The sequence below is a fragment of the Suricata suricatta genome, chromosome 7, assembly GCF_006229205.1.
Source record: "Suricata suricatta isolate VVHF042 chromosome 7, meerkat_22Aug2017_6uvM2_HiC, whole genome shotgun sequence".
NCBI lineage: Eukaryota > Metazoa > Chordata > Mammalia > Carnivora > Herpestidae > Suricata > Suricata suricatta.
The window spans coordinates 21,167,956-21,183,972 of record NC_043706.1 but is presented as its reverse complement, the minus strand read 5'-3'; positions in this window follow the sequence as shown (position 1 = coordinate 21,183,972).

Here is a 16,017-nt window from a genome sequence, read left to right as displayed (position 1 = left end):
ACTGCACCTGCGGCTCCATTACCCCTACCACACTTCACGTTCCTGCCCCTCCCCTGATACTCTCTGCTGACCCTAAACTCAGGCTCATTGCTTTGAAAGCATGAGGGTGTTTCCCTGTCTAAAGACTGGCCTCCAGATGTTCTCTGGTTGTTGCTGGAAAGTTCCATGTCTTTCAGTTCCTTGGATTTGCTCTTGGCGGTCTGGGACACAGTGTGAGGGCACAGGATGAGGGCCTGAACCCTGGGCAGCTCACAGGGGGACCGCTGCCCTGTTCCTCCTTTGGCCTTCCCCCCTCCCGCCTCCAGCCAGCCCTGCAAATCCCAGACAGCCATGGCAACCTGAGTGTGAATAAAAGACACACTACCCTCACCCACAAGCCCTATTAATATTTAATGCAAACATCTGAATGCAAATTGACTTCACTTTTGTTTTATTCTGTTTCCTCCACATCCCTCTTGAACTAGACTGCCTTCCATGCAGACAGATAAGGTGCTTCCCTCTGTTAGAAATGGGGAGTCCTATCACTATGAAGAGAAGCACCCAGACAGGACTGGATATGGTTGCGGAAGATTCTGCAGCTCCAGACTCCATATTTTTAAAAGATTTCCAAACAAGAGTGTATGTCAGGGACATTTATTCTCTGTGCAGGCCACAGTGACTCGTGGGATTCTCTACCTGGGAGAGGAATCACACAAACAAGGATAGAATATTAGTAGCCTAGAAGCCCCTAAAAATAATCTGCCCCCAAACTGTAAATCCTCTTTTTCTACAGCTAAGAAACAGCAGATGGTCCAGCAGACAGCTCTGTTCCCAGCCCTCCACAGTCCACGAACCAGGCTATTTCCTGGTCTGTGTTGCAAGACTGAGGTTGAGATGGTTTAAGGGGGGGAGGGAGCTCAAGAAAGACAAAATGTTGATATAGACATATTTAATTGCTTGGAATGGCAGAAGAATAAGTAGGTGCCTGAGGAGTAAGAAAATTGAACAGATGTGAGGTATTTATTAATAATGAGTGACTTAAATCTCTGGTACTGGCCAGAGGCAATAAGTTTTGCAGCGACAGGAATGATGACAAGGAAGCAGTTCCAGGCAAAAGCACTGCTTTCCTGTGCTCCCCTCTGTTTGTGTGTATACTTTTGCATGCACATATACACAGATTCAGGAGCTGAGAGAGTAGGTCCTCTCTCAGGTGAAGCATGTACATAAGGAATGGGGGCCAGAAAATAGGTCTGTTAACAGAGTTCTTCCTCCATCCCCACTAAACATCTACCAGGACAAAGATGCAATAATTCTTTGAGAATGGCTTTCTCGATTTACAAGGGATGGGTATCACCCAAAGCAAAGAGATTTAACCAAACGTGCTTAAATGGCATACCCGAGGTCACACAATGAATCGAAGACCATGGAGAAAATCCCTTCCCTCTGCCCCCTCACACCAGCTCAAGTTTTTGGATGTGTTCACACATTCACAGGAGGTGGTGATCACCCACTGGCATGAGCCAGGGACCATGGTAGGGACTTGACTTTCCAACTGTCCATCAGAACAGCTCCACAGCAACATTGGGCACAGAAAACAAAGCAGAGCAAAGAGAGGAGGTCCGGGAGAGAAAAAAAATAAGGCAGAGGCAAACAGATTATTGGACCTACAAGTTCATTTTTATTTATTTATTTATTTATTTATTTATTTATTTATTTATTTATTTTTAATGTTTACTTATTTTCGAGAGAGAGAGAGTGGAGGAGAGGCAGAGACAGAAGGGGACAGAAGATCTGACACGGGCTCTGCACTGACAGCAGAGAGCCTGATGCAGGGGTGAAACTCACAAACCATGAAACCATGACCTGAGCCCAAGCCGGACACTTAACCAACTGAGCCACCCAGGTGCCCCTAGAAGTTCATTTTCAAATTAGAAAATATAATCAGTAACAAAGGCTACTTATACAAATAGGAACTTAATTTACATTATTGATAATTTTATAATGGGAAGCAAGAGAGAGGAATAAAACCAAAAGACTTTGACTTATTATCATATAGAAATTTTTTCTGGCTGACATGTGCAAAAGATGGGCATTTCAGTGAAAATGAAATGAGTCTGAAAAAGGAGGGTGTGTAGTGGCATCAACAGGAATGGATGCTAGTTTCTTCCATGGGAAACTCCTACAGCAAAACTCAGCCGACGTGGTGCCTGACTCAAGCCTGGAGAATCACAGAATCAAACAGCAGACAGTACCTTGATGAGACCTGTCCGGTCTCTGGCGTAGTGGAGTCACACCAGGTCACCAGCGTCATTTGAAATTCTACATTATCAAGACCTTGCATCTCCTCCAGAGATCCTTGTGAGGAATTCACAAAATCGAGTGGATTCAAGGAGAATTTTAAGTTTCTCATATGAAGACAGTATGAGAATTACAAGATGATAATCAGAAAAATAACTGTGACTGGGAAGAAAGGGGCGGGCATCATATGCGGTTTGAAATTATTTTCTATACTATGCTATTTATATTAGGAACACTAAAAGTATTGTTTGTGGAATGCTTACTCTAAAAAGGAAACTCCAGCAAGTTCTTTTTGGCTGGTAGAAAGGCCCCGAAGATATTGGAGTTCTCAGAGGGCAAGCGCTCCATCAGAGACGCATCAGAATCTGGAGGCATGTGGGTGGCAAAGAATATGTAATTTGTACATTTGTCAACAGAGGGTATGTTTCAAAAGATTAAAAAAAAAAAAAAAGCCAAACAAACAATTCCACTGATTTAAAGTCTGGCTGTTCAGAGGGTGGTCAAGGCCAGCAATGTCCTCATGTTCTGGGACATTGTTGAGAGTGGAAATGTCAGGTCCCTCCCAGACCTAGATTAGCAGAATCTGCATTTTCTCAAGACCCCCCAGGTAGAATCCCCAAGGGGATTCATATGCACATGAAAGTCTGACAAACTTTGAAGACGACTTGCTGTGTGTCAGCTGACAAATTTCCTCCAAAGCCTGCCTCCGGGTATTGGAAAAGGAGTTTCATCACCAACTATAATGTTGGAGGGTTGAGATAAGAGGGGACAGCTGACCAAAGCCAAGTGGCTCTTCTCAACAGTGCTCCTAAAATAAGCTGCCATCTCCCTGTTTTATACTGTGCCCAGTCCCAACCATCTACTTTGCACTAACATTTGTGACAAATTCAATCAGAACTCTGCAATTTTCTCTTAAGTTGGGGGATGTGACATTTGACCCGTGTTTCTTAGCTATTATGAACATACACATTTTTGCTCTCTCCCTATGTAGGACACATCTACACATTGTAACAAACTTACAATCAGCAGGATTGCCTTTTGTCACTTGTTATCCTGTGTCCCCGCTTACATGTGTTAACAGAGCCCACCCAAGAATCCTTTCGTGGCTGTATAATGACCTGTGCTGGCCGGCTTGCTATTTGCTACTGTTTCCCTATTTGGGGGCATTTCTAATCTGCCACTATTGTAAACGGTGCTGTGAATTGCTGTGCAGGTCAACCCCCTCTCGTGTTATTTCCCGTGGTGGGAGGGGGGTGGGAGAGATTCCCAAAGAGACCAGACATGGTTCCTGACTTCAAGGCTCTTTCATGAGAGTGTGGGAAGAAAACGTGCGGGGTCATATGGTTGCGCAGAGGCTGGACAGGGGTGGGCCATGTGCTGGACACTCCATCTGCCCCCCAGGTATCCCCCCTCCACTTTCCGCCCTACTCTGAGCTGCAAGCTGCTGGTCTTTCTGAATCCTACCCTTGCTTCCGGCCTCCATGCTGCTGCTGAACCAGAGACTCCAGTGAGGGATGGGAGCACAAGGAGGAGAAGGACACCTTCCTGGCCAGGCCACAGGGTGTCCACTCACCTGCTCCCCTACCAGAGCTTCTGTCAGGAGTCTTCTCTGCACTCCGGGAACCCAGCTTTTCCTTTTTCCTTCACGCTGAGAGCTGGTGGTAGATTCCCTCCTGCTAGCCCAGAGTGTCCCACCGTCCCCTGCTGGTTTTCTGTCACCCCGCCTACACCTTTGTAAACAGTCTGTCACTAAGTTCTCCACAATGACCTGTTTAGACTGTGTCTTCTGTTTGTTACCAGGAGGGTAGGAGATGTGCCAGGGCCCTGCGGGACCATTGAGAAGGGGGCTCTAACCAATGTGGGGAGTTAGCGGGGAGCATGGCATACTGGCTAGAAATATCTGCTGAGCTGGACCCTAAAAGGAAGAACAAGTTATCGAGGCAGAAGGGCAGGGGACAGAGAAGACATCGAGTATGAAAGAGAGAGAATAAGGAGGACAAGTGCACTCCACATCTTCCTAGAGGTTCGGATGGCCGAGGCAGGAGAAGACACACAGTAGAAGAGAAAGGTAGTCTCAAATGCTTCTGTAGATTAGGTCACGTCTGCAAGAAGAACTTCGTGTAGCTATTAAAAGATATGTTCGGGGGCTTGAGGGATTCAGTCAGTTACGCGTCCGGTTCTTGATTTCAGCTTGGGTCATGATCTCAGGATTCGTGAGTTGGAGCCCCGTGTTGGGCTCGGCACTGACAACATGGAGCCTGCTTGAGATTTTCTCTTTCCCTTTCTCTGCCCCTACCCGGTGCTCTCTCTCTCTCTCACTCCTGCTCTCTCAAAATAATAAAAAAATAAACGTTTTTTTTAAAAACCTAACACTTTTTAATGACCTAATTAACAGTCATCCAACAAATAAGCTCCGTGTGGGTGTGTCTGCCAGGCATAGTGCTGGAGATTGTGTGACACAGAGTTCCTGATCACATAGGCTAATAACACAAGATCTCCATATGATCTCACATCATAGGGAAAAAAATGGAAGGAAATACACCAAAAAGTCAATTGGAGGTATCTTTAAGGGATAGAATCATTAGTTGTTCTTATTTTTTTTCTTTGTTTTTTTATTTTCCAGATGAGACTTTTTGTCACCATTTTGTTTTCATTGTTTAGAAAAGGACTATTTTTACATTTTTGGCTTAAGATAATTCTTCCTTTATAAAGGATGAAAGCACCTAGTAAGAATTGGGAAACACTGTTGTGTGTCTTATTCAACTGTTTTCACCAGCGTGTTATTTATAGATACCTATCAAACTCTGTCTTCAAGACAAACCGAAAGAAGACAAGGAAGTCAGTTCTTGGGTTTTTAACAAGGTGCCTAAGCCAAAGGAATTCCACTGGACCACCCACATCTGCTTCTCAAGCTCCATTTCCTACCACCTCATTCACCTGGCTGGCCCATGACCTCAGCTGCAGTTTATATCCAGATGCTGGTATCTGTTCCACAGGTTTCTTGAGTTTTCTATCAAATGCTGCTTCATGAGGGATCTTACTGGCTTCCACTCCCAACCCCACCCTTGTGTCTCAGGCTCAAGTTGACATTTTGATTGATGACAGTGGTAATCAGTTCTCCTTACCCTGCTTTTACTTCCTGGACTCTACCTGAGTGCTCCCCTATCTCCTTCAGAAATGACACACTCACCTCCACCCCTCATTGTAAGGCCCTGGTTTCCATCTTGCTCAGCCCTGCCCCATGGTGTGTAAATGACATCTCCAAGCTGACACCCTCCAGGGCCTCCAGAGGCCTCCAAATCCAAGTTTGACACCCATTGTGAACTGTGGAGTTTTCATTACCAGCTGATAGCAACAATTTTTAATGTAGGGCTCTTAAAAGAACAATCTGATGGTCCCCAGAGGGGAGGGGACTGGGACAGGGGGATGGGTTAAATAGGTGATAGGGATTAAGGAGTCCTTGTCATAATGAGGACAGGGTGAAGAATGGAAGTGTTGAGTCATTATATTGTACACCCAAAACTAATATAATACTATGTTAATTGGAATTAAAATAAAAATTAAAAAATTAATAAGTAAAATAAAATGGGACTCTTAAAGAGAGATTTCTTTGGAGAGTGGCAAAAATATATTAATATTGAAGAAAAACAGGCAGCTGATAAAATTCAGGAGCTAATCCTAATTTTTAAAGTGTGATAAAATCCTGTTTGCCAAAAGCCAACAACAAACATTACACAAAACAATGAAATACCAAGGCAAATCTGGATTACGACATACATGCTTCCCTCACCAGAATTATTCAATTTACTTTTACAAGTTCTCATTAACACAATAAAATAAGAATATTAACTACAGAGCATAAATATTAAAAGAAATAAGAATATATATAATGATTGTACAGCTAGAAAACCAAGAACTGAATTTTAAAAACAATTGTAAGTACTAGAATTTGATGAAGTAGCTACATACAATAAATGTACAAAATTCAAAACCTCTTAAGTATGCTAGCAGTAATCAGTTTAAAAATAAAATGGAGTTGCAGGATATAATATTAATATGCAAAAGTCAATCCCTTTCCTATATGTCAGCAATGAATAAGTGGAATTTGAAATTAAAACACAACACCATTTACATTAGCACCCCCTAAAACCAAAATGCTTAAATTTAAATCTAACAAAATATACATAAAATCTATATGAGAAAACCTACAAAATTCTGAGGAACAAAATCAAACAAGAAGTAAATAAATGGAAAGATATTCCATGCTCATGAATGGGAAGACTCAGTATTGTCAGAATATTAGTTCTTCCCAATTTGATCTATAGATTCAATGCAGTCCCAATCAAAATCCAGTAAATTATTGTATGCAAAACAAAATGGATTATAAACTTTATATGAAGAAGCAAAATATCCAGAATAGCAAACACAATATTTAAAAAAGAGAGCCAAATTGGATGACTGACATGACCGAACTTCAAGACTTACTGTAAATCTACAGTAATCAAGATCATATAACATTGACCAAAGATGAGACAAATAGATCAATGCAACAGAATAGACAGCCTAGAAATAGACCCATATACCCAATAGTTGACCCAATAGTCACCTGACTTTAGACAAAGGAGCAAAGGTAATACAATGGAGCAATGATAATCTTTCAACTAATGGTGCTGGACCAACTAGACATCTCTAGGCAAAAAGAAAAAAAAAAAAAGGAAAGAAAAGAAAGAAAAAGAAAAAAAAGAATCTAGAATCTAGACATACACCTTATATCTACTAAAAAAACAAACTTAAAATGGATCCCAGACATAAATGTAAAATGCAAAACTGCAAAACTAAAGATAACAAGAGAAAACTAGATGACCTTGGAGATGGTTGGATGATTTTTTTCGATACAACACCAAAGGCATGATCCATGAAAAAAAGAATTGATACACTGGACTTTACTAAAACTCAAAAATTTTTAAATAAAATAAAACTCAAAACTTTCTTCTCTGCCAAAGGTAGGGTCAAAAGAATGAGGAAACAAGCTACAGATTGGGAGAAAATATTTCCAAAAGACATTCAAAGTATACTGTTATCCAAAGTATACAGGAGCACCAGGGTGGCCGAGTTGGTTTATCAGACTCCTGATTTTGCCTCAGGCCATGATCTCATGGTTCAGGAGATTGAGCCCTGCATAGGGCTCTGTGCTGATAGCACAAGGCCTGCTTCAGATCCTCTATCTCTTTCCCTCCGCTCCTCCCCTGCTCATTCTCTCTCTTTCTCTGTCTCTCAATAAAAGGCATTTAAATATATATATACATATATATATATACACAAAGATGTTTTAAAATTCTACAATAAGAAAACAAACAACTTGATTTAAATCTGGATTAAAGCCTTTAACAGACATGTCGCCAAAAAAAAAAAAAAAAGATATCTAGATGGCAAATAAGCATATGAAAACATGCTCCACATCATAGGTTATTTGGGAAATGCAAATCAGAACAATGACCTACTAAACTGGTCAAAGTTCAGGACACTGAAAACACCAAATGCTGGTGAGTATGTGGAGCAAGAAGAACTCTCACTCATTGCTGGTAGGAATGCAAAATAATATGGCTACTTTGGAAGACATTTTGGCAGTTTCCTACAGAAGTAAACACAGTCTTACCATACAATCCAGCAGTTATACTCATTAATATTTACCCAAATGAGTTGAGAACTTCTGTCTACACAAAAACCTGCTTATGGATATTTATAGCAGCATTATTCACTTAGTGCTTCACTTGGAAGCAAATACGATGTCCTTCAGTGGGTGAATGGGTAAATAAATCCTGGTACATCCAAACAAAGAAATGTTATTCAGCACTAAAAAGAAATGAGCTATCAAGACATGATAAGACATAGAGAAACCTTGGGTGCATATTACTAAATGAAAGAAGTCAATCTGGAAAGGCTACATCCTATGTGATTCCAATATATGATATTCTGGAATGACATTACTGGAAAAAATAGTAGTGGAGATAATAAAAAGATCAATATTCCAAGTGGGAAATGAATGAACAAGCAGAAGATTTTTAGGGCAGTGAAAATGCTCTGTGTGATACCACAATGATGAACACATGTCATTCTACATTTACTCAAACCCACAGAATGTACAACACCAAGAGAGAACCCTAATGTAAACTACGGCCTTTGGGTGATTAAGATGTGTCTACAAGTTCATTCATCGTAACAAAAGTACCACTCTGGTGTGGGATGTTGATAATGGAGGAAGCCATGCATGTGTGGAGGCAGCAGGGATCTATGGGTAATCCTTGTATCTTCCTCTCAATCTTGCTATGAACCTAAAACTGCTCTTAAATAAATATAAATAAATAAAGTCTTCAGAAAATGGAAAAGTCATCTTATTCATAATAGAGGAGAAAACACAAGGTATCTTTGAATAAATGTAATAAGAAACATAATGCAACTTAAACTAAGTCAGCTATGGAATTTTATCAAAAGACATGAAACAAAATGATCCTGGATAGGAAAACAGTGAAATGGTGTATATCTTCCAAAATTAGTATAATGATTTATTAAGAATACCAAACAGAACACCAAGAAAATGCTTACATGCTAGTGAAAATAATCTTAACATTTCCATGGAAGAATACATGTACAAAAATTGGCAAAGATGGTTTCAAACAAATGGCGAAGAAGCTTGCCCTTCTATATAGTAAATCTAACGATTAAAGCCATTACTAGCACTGTAGATTGGCACAGGAACAGACAAACAGATCAAAATCTCAGAAGTCAAAAAAGAAAAATTGAGGGATCCGAAGACCACAAGAAAATTTTGCCATGATGTCTGAATGACAGAAGACATCACAAAGTCAAAAGATGAACAGAGACTGGAAGAAAATATTTGTGGGGCGCCTGGGTGGCTCAGTCATGATCTCAGTTTGTGGGATGGAGCCCCACATCATGCTCTGTGCTGACCGGTTGAGGCCTGCTTAGGATTTTCTCTCTCCCTCTCTCTCTGCCCTTTCCTCTCGAAAGAAAGAAAGAAAGAAAGAAAGAAAGAAAGAAAGAAAGAAAGAAAGAAAGAAAGAAAGAAAGAAAGAAAGAAAGAAAGAAAGAAAGAAATAGAAAGGAAGGAAGGAAGGAAGGAAGGAAGGAAGGAAGGAAGGAAGGAAGGAAGGAAGGAAGGAAGGAAGGGAAGGAAGGAAGGAAGGAAGGAAGAAAAAGAAAGGAAGGAAGGAAGGAAGAAAAAGATTTGTATCATTATGACAGCTAAAGGTTTAATTTCACTAATACTTTTTAATAATATAAATTAACAATATAGAAGCAACCAAAAATATGAAAAATAAACATAGGCATGCAATTCACAAGAGGAAATGCAAATAACCAATAGTTTATGGGGGAGGGGGGAAATGCTTAGTCTCACTACTAATCAGAGAATTAGAAATGGAAGCAATAATGGGATATTTCTGACAAGTTGGAATAGCACCAGTCTGTGAGAATGTGAAGAAATGGGCACTCAATTTTTCTTTTTTGACTTCTGAGATTTTTGTTTTGCTTAAGACCTTCTCTATTTCAAGCAAACTTTTTCCTAGTATTTGATTCTAAAACTTTTATTACTTATTTTTGATGTGAAAATTCTTATTCTCTCCTGGAATTCATTTTTTAATATGGTATGGAGAAAAGGGCATCTAATTATATTGTCTTCTCGATGCTTTCCAGTTATGCCAACATTATTTATGAAATAATCCATTTCTCCCCTTTGAATGGTATATTTTCTTTATTGTATACTAAATTCCCACACACACTTACTCTGCTTCTAGGCTCTCTGTTCCTTTCATTGATCTGTTTGTCTGTTCCTGTGCCAATCTACAGTGTTAGTAATGGCTTTAATCGTTAGATTTACTATATAGAAGGGCAAGCTTCTTCGCCATTTGTTTGAAACCATCTTTGCCAATTTTTGTACATGTATTCTTCCATGGAAATGTTAAGATTATTTTCACTAGCATGTAAGCATGTACACATGTACTAGCATGTACACATCACTGCTGGTGGTGGTGTGAATTTCTCTATTTTTGGAAAATTAACCTGTTTAAGTATATATTAAAATTAAACTTGGGCATACTCAGCAACTCCACTTCAAGACATTTATTCTGCATAAATAAAAATTTCAGTGTTTATACACATAGAATTTCATCTACAGTACTGTCTATATTAGTATAAAATGAGAAATGATTGGAAACTCTCTCTAAAGAAATCAATAAGTCATAGTAAATATCTGCATAAAATATGCAACTCATATGATTTAAGTCTCAAAATATAGGCCTGGGAAGATATCCATGATATATGCTTAAGTGAAAAACAAATTGCAAAAATAATAGGTGAAATATGACTCCACTTCTTTAATGTAAAACAATGTGACATATGATTTGCATTTCTATAGAATCAGAAATCAAAAGGATTCACATCCAATTCTGTGATGATGGGGAAGAGACCAAAAAGAAGAGAGAGGATTCAGTTTTTTAAGCTGCTCTGTATTGTTTAAAATTGTCTCAATCAACATGTGGTCCTCTTATAATAATAAAAGCAAATGATGAAAGGCCCAGAGAATTATGTGCCACACAGAAGGAGGACCGCATGGTTTTTATAGCGGTGGTGCAGGGGCAGCACCAAGCAGAGGGTAGTCTGCCCAGCTCTTGTGTGGGGAGAGAGACTAACCGCCACTGGGCTGCTATGAGGCTTCTGACTTGGAGATTGGAAGCTGGCTTTCCTGCATGGTGGCATGAGTCAGTGCCCTGTGGTGTCATGCGGCACCCAGCCACCAGGTCACTAGGCCACCAGTCCCAAACACACTAATAGCTCCTGGGTCTGTGGGGAAGGGAGGGAGACCCCAGACCAGAACTTGAGATCCTGTTCTTCACAGCAAAGTCACTTCCTCACTCCCAAGGTCACACTGTGAGGCCCATGGCTTTGACCTCTTCCACCACCTTTCCCAACTTCTTTACAGAAAACTTAAGGACCCGTGAGTGGCTCAGTCAGTTGAGAGTCCTACTTTTGGTTTTGGCTCAGGTCATGACCTCACAGTTTGTGAGGCTGAGCTCTGCATGGGCCTCTGTGCTTTTGGCACTTGGGATTTCTCTCTCTTTCTCTGCCCCTCCTTGACTTGTTCTCTCTGGCTCTCTAAAAAAATAAATAAATAAGCAACAAAAAAATTTTTTTACCTTTTTTAATGTTTTTATTTATTTTTGAGAGAGAGAGAGACAGCGCAAATAGGGGAGGGTCAGAAAGAGAGGGACACACAGAATCCAAAGACAGGCTCCAGGCTCTGAGCTAGCTGTGAGCACAGAGCCCGACGCAGGGCTCAAACCCACAAACTGTGAGATCTTGACCTGAGTCGAAGTCAGACGCTTAACTGACTGAGCCTCAAGATCCCCAAAAATTTATTTAAAGGAAAATTAAACTTTGGGCTCTTATAGAATACCCTAGAAAACTCAAACTTATGCTATGTAATTCCTTTGGAGAAAGAAATAATTAATATGTTGAGTCTTGGTAACATTTTGTTTACTCAAAGCTGTGTTGGTTAATAATCTTCGGCTTATCTTTGACTTGTTGGAGGACTCCCATGTAACCTACTACAGACATGGCTACTCATCAACTGAGGAGGGAGGTCAGAATTCACAACAGCACTCACTTTAGAAATATCGATAGATATAAATAGATAAATAGATAGATAGATAGATTTAAGATATGTAGATGGATAGATTTAAAGATATATATCTTGGCATTACAATTTACCTCATCCATTTGATTATCCATTTGTTGAATTTTAATTGAAGGGAAATCTGAGCCTCACACAAAGAGAGGAGCCTTTTATGGAGACTTCCATCTGGGGAGCAGATTTATGAGGCCTTTTGAGACCCAGAATAACTTCACTGTGATGAAGCACAAGGCAGGACTCCCCTCCTCCTCCACCCCTGCAAACTAAGCATGTAGGGCAGGGAGAACCGAAATGCAGCAGGGTACCCAGATGGAAGGGGTCATGAGGCCTTATCGTTAAGACCTGGATGAGGCCGAGCTTTTAACAGAGCAAGCTCAGTAGAACTGAGCTATACTTTAAGTACTGTGGGGGGTTTTGTTTGTTTGTTTTAATGACGTCTCAACCAAGCTCAGGGCTTCAGCAGCTCGATGTGCAATCCAGGGAAGGAAGTGACAGTGTGATGACGCAGGGCAGCTGCCAGTCTCCGGGAACATGTGCAGAACGTTATAAAGTAGCAGAAGAGCCAGGCGCCCCACACATCATGCAGAAGGGGGTCACCCCGTCCTCCGCCACCCTCCTTACAAACCACATGTGGGCAAGTAAACAGAAAGATGGAAGGCTTCACGTGCCCCAGAGCTAAGAGTGGACCATGCAAAACAGGAAGCAAAGGAGCTTTTCCCACCAGTTTTTTGTCAGAAACATCTTTCTAATCATTTTTTGCGTGGCTTTACGATTAGGCAGTGCAAGGGGACTCCGAAATGCTATTCTGGGAGAACTGGGAAGAGCTTTAATTCTCAGTGCTAATGATGCCATGGGATATGTGCATAAGCAGATAGAGGTGGGAAAGCGGGGGCTTGCCCAGATGTGTGTGCACCCACATGCTGGCAGGGTTCTTCACAACTGCTGGGAACAACCCGAGTGCCCATCAGCTGGGGAACGGAACACCAAAATGTGATGCGGATGCACGCAGAAATTCAATTCAGCTTCCGACAACACGGATGCACCTTGAGAACATTATGTTCAGAGAAATAAGGCGGCCACAAAAGGACAGATCCTGTGTGATTCCACTTAGATGCGGTCCCTACACTAGTCCGCGTCATAGAGGCAGAAAGCAGCATGGCGGTTAGCAGAAGCTGGGGAAGGAAGAGGAACGACCAATTGGTGTTTAATGGGCACTGAGCGTGGAGAGATGAAAAAGTTCTGGAGATGGACGGCCCGATGGCTGCACAACAATGTGAATGTACTTAGTGCCACTGACCTGTACACTTAAAACTGGCTAAAGTGGTATGTTTTATGTATATTTTGGCACAATTTTTAAGAAGCAGACAAGGTTACATTCCTCATGAGTCCAACAAACCCTGCTTGAGTATCCATCCCAAGAGAAGCCCGTGTGTGTGTGGGTAAAGCTCTACATCGAGAAAACAGGGCTAATGATCCAGTTCAAGTTTGCCTCCCATGCCTCCAAACCCCTCAGTGAAAACAAAAGCAAATAAATACACTCCGTTATTTAAATATCTCCATTTCAAGGTCCGGAGTCCTGAAGTCAGATCATATATTCCAAAAGTCTGAATTGTTTTCTGCCCTAAGTTAATGTCCCAACTCTCATTATATCTGCCTGTGGCCAAAACCAGGTTTACAAACAATTCCGGTGTTTTCAGAATAGCAGGCTCATTCTGTGTTAAATGTAACCTTGACCCCCATCCCCCCCAGCACCTTCAGAAGACACCAGACTATAGCTCCTTTGAGCCCTCCTACTTGTTGTTGGTGTAAGGGGAACGTGCCGGGTGAAGACAAGCTTCCTCCAGGCGAGAGGGGAAAACAGCACAGACTGAGGAGGTAAGACTGCTGAGGGGGACACACTAGTCAACAGTGAAGTTAAAAATAAACCCAGTTCAGGGTGCCTGGATGGCTCAGTGAGTTAAGCGTCCGACTCTTGGTTTGGGCTCAGGTCGTGATTTCATGGTTTCATGGGTTTTAGCCCTGCATCAGGCTCTGTGCTGACGTGCAGAGCCTTCTTGGGATTTTCTCTCTGCCCCTCCCCTGCTCACTCTATCTCTGCGTCTCTCCAAAAGAGATAAACTTTAAAAAAACTTTTAAAGATAAATAAACCCAGTTCTCTTGACCTCGCAGTGCATGAAACAGCATACGGTGGTATGGGCTAGTAGGAAAAGCCAGCATTTGAATCCTAACTCTGCCATGGAGTTAATGATGTGATCTTGGGCCAGAGCAAGTGCCTGAATGTTTACTCTCTGACTTTAAGTGGGGAATCATTGTAACTTCACAGGGCAGGGTTCTCAGGGGCTTGGGGAAGGAGACAACGCTCCCTCCCTCCTCATCCCAGTGCAGAGTCCTGCTGGGGGTGGAGGCACAGACCACAGCTGACACGAGTGTATTTTTTCACTGCCTCTAGTAATTATGATACACTCTGTATCCAAGAGTCCTTAGCATTGTCATTTGGGGAGGTTTTAACAAGGAAATGTGGGGGCACCTGGGTGGCTCAGTCGCTTATGTGCCCGGCTTCGGCTCAGGTCATGATCTCGTGGTTCGTGGGTTCGAGCCCCGCGTCAGACTCTGTGCTGACAGCTCAGAGCCTGGAGCCTGCTTCAGATTCTGTGTGTGTGTGTGTGTCTCTCTCTCTCTCTCTCTGACCCTCCCCTGCTCACGCTGTCTCTCTCTCTCTCTCTCTCTCTCTTTCTCTCTCTCAAAAATAAATAAAAACATTAAAAAAAATAACAAGGAAATGTGTTGGACTCATGTGCCAGAATATCTAAGATGCAGTCAATATTATTATACCAGCTTCCTCTGGGCCCCTAAACAAAATGCTTTTGAATTAATCACTTCAGGTCTGGGTCTATCATTCTTTTTCCTTAAAATCTTTGCCTTCCAAAGTCCCTACATATAATGCACATAAAGCACAGAGGTTTGGGGCACCTGGGTGGCTCAGACAGTTGAGTGTCCGACTTCGACTCAGTTCACAGTTTGTGAGTTTGAGCCCTGCGTTAGGTTCTGTGTTGGCAACTCGGAACCTGGAGCCTGCTTCAGATTCTGTGTCTCCCTCTCTCTCTACTCCTTGCCTGCTCTCTCTCACTCTCTCTCTCTTTCTCTCAAATACAAATAAACAGTTAAAAAAAAATACACACAGAGCTCTGCCCTCACCATGCATCCATTGGCTCACAGGTGGGAGTTCCCGAGCACCTTCCATGGGCAAGTAAAGCGGGCCTGGCAGATTTCTGCTGGCTTCTGAGACCACAGAAACTAGACCAGGAGCGAAAGGACTGCTTCCCAGGGGGTAGGTGGACCCAGGTGTGCAGATGTGGCCCCCCAGTCCAGCAGGGGAAGCCTGCTTACTTGCTGAAGGCTGAAATGACCTCAGATCTGGGAGAAGAAGGCCCTGAGAGTTTGTCCACAGATCCTTTCGCAGCCAGAACTCATATCTCCTTTGCATTCTTGGGTGGCTTGAGAGAAATCCACACTGTTGGAAAGTTAGCCCACGTAACTCGGGCAGAGTACGAGAAGTCATTTCTGCCTGCCTCTAAATCCAGCGCTGGGCTGAGGTCCTACAGGGAGGAGAAGCACAGAGAACGCAGAGCCACCTCACACGGCAACAGAGCCCAGGCATAAATGCCAGCAAGACACGGATTTAAGTATTGGCTGTGTCACTGAAGAGTGGGGAGACTTCCATTAAGAACTTAACTTCTCTGGGTCTCCATTTCTTTGTCTATAAGACAGAAGAAAATAAAAAAGACCCTGTAGAGTTTTGTGATGATTCACTGGGGTAAAGCATGTAACATAAAGCTTAACATATAGTAATTGCTCAGAAAATAATAATGAATAATATCATGCAGGAGTCAGGCTCAGGCTTTCTGCTCCCAGTAATAACCCTCACATTTAGAGGAGCCTGGGTGGCTCAGTCGGTTAAGCTTCTAACACGTGGTTTTGGCTCAGGTCATGATCTCGCGGTTCATGAGTTGGAGACTCACATTGGGTTTCAC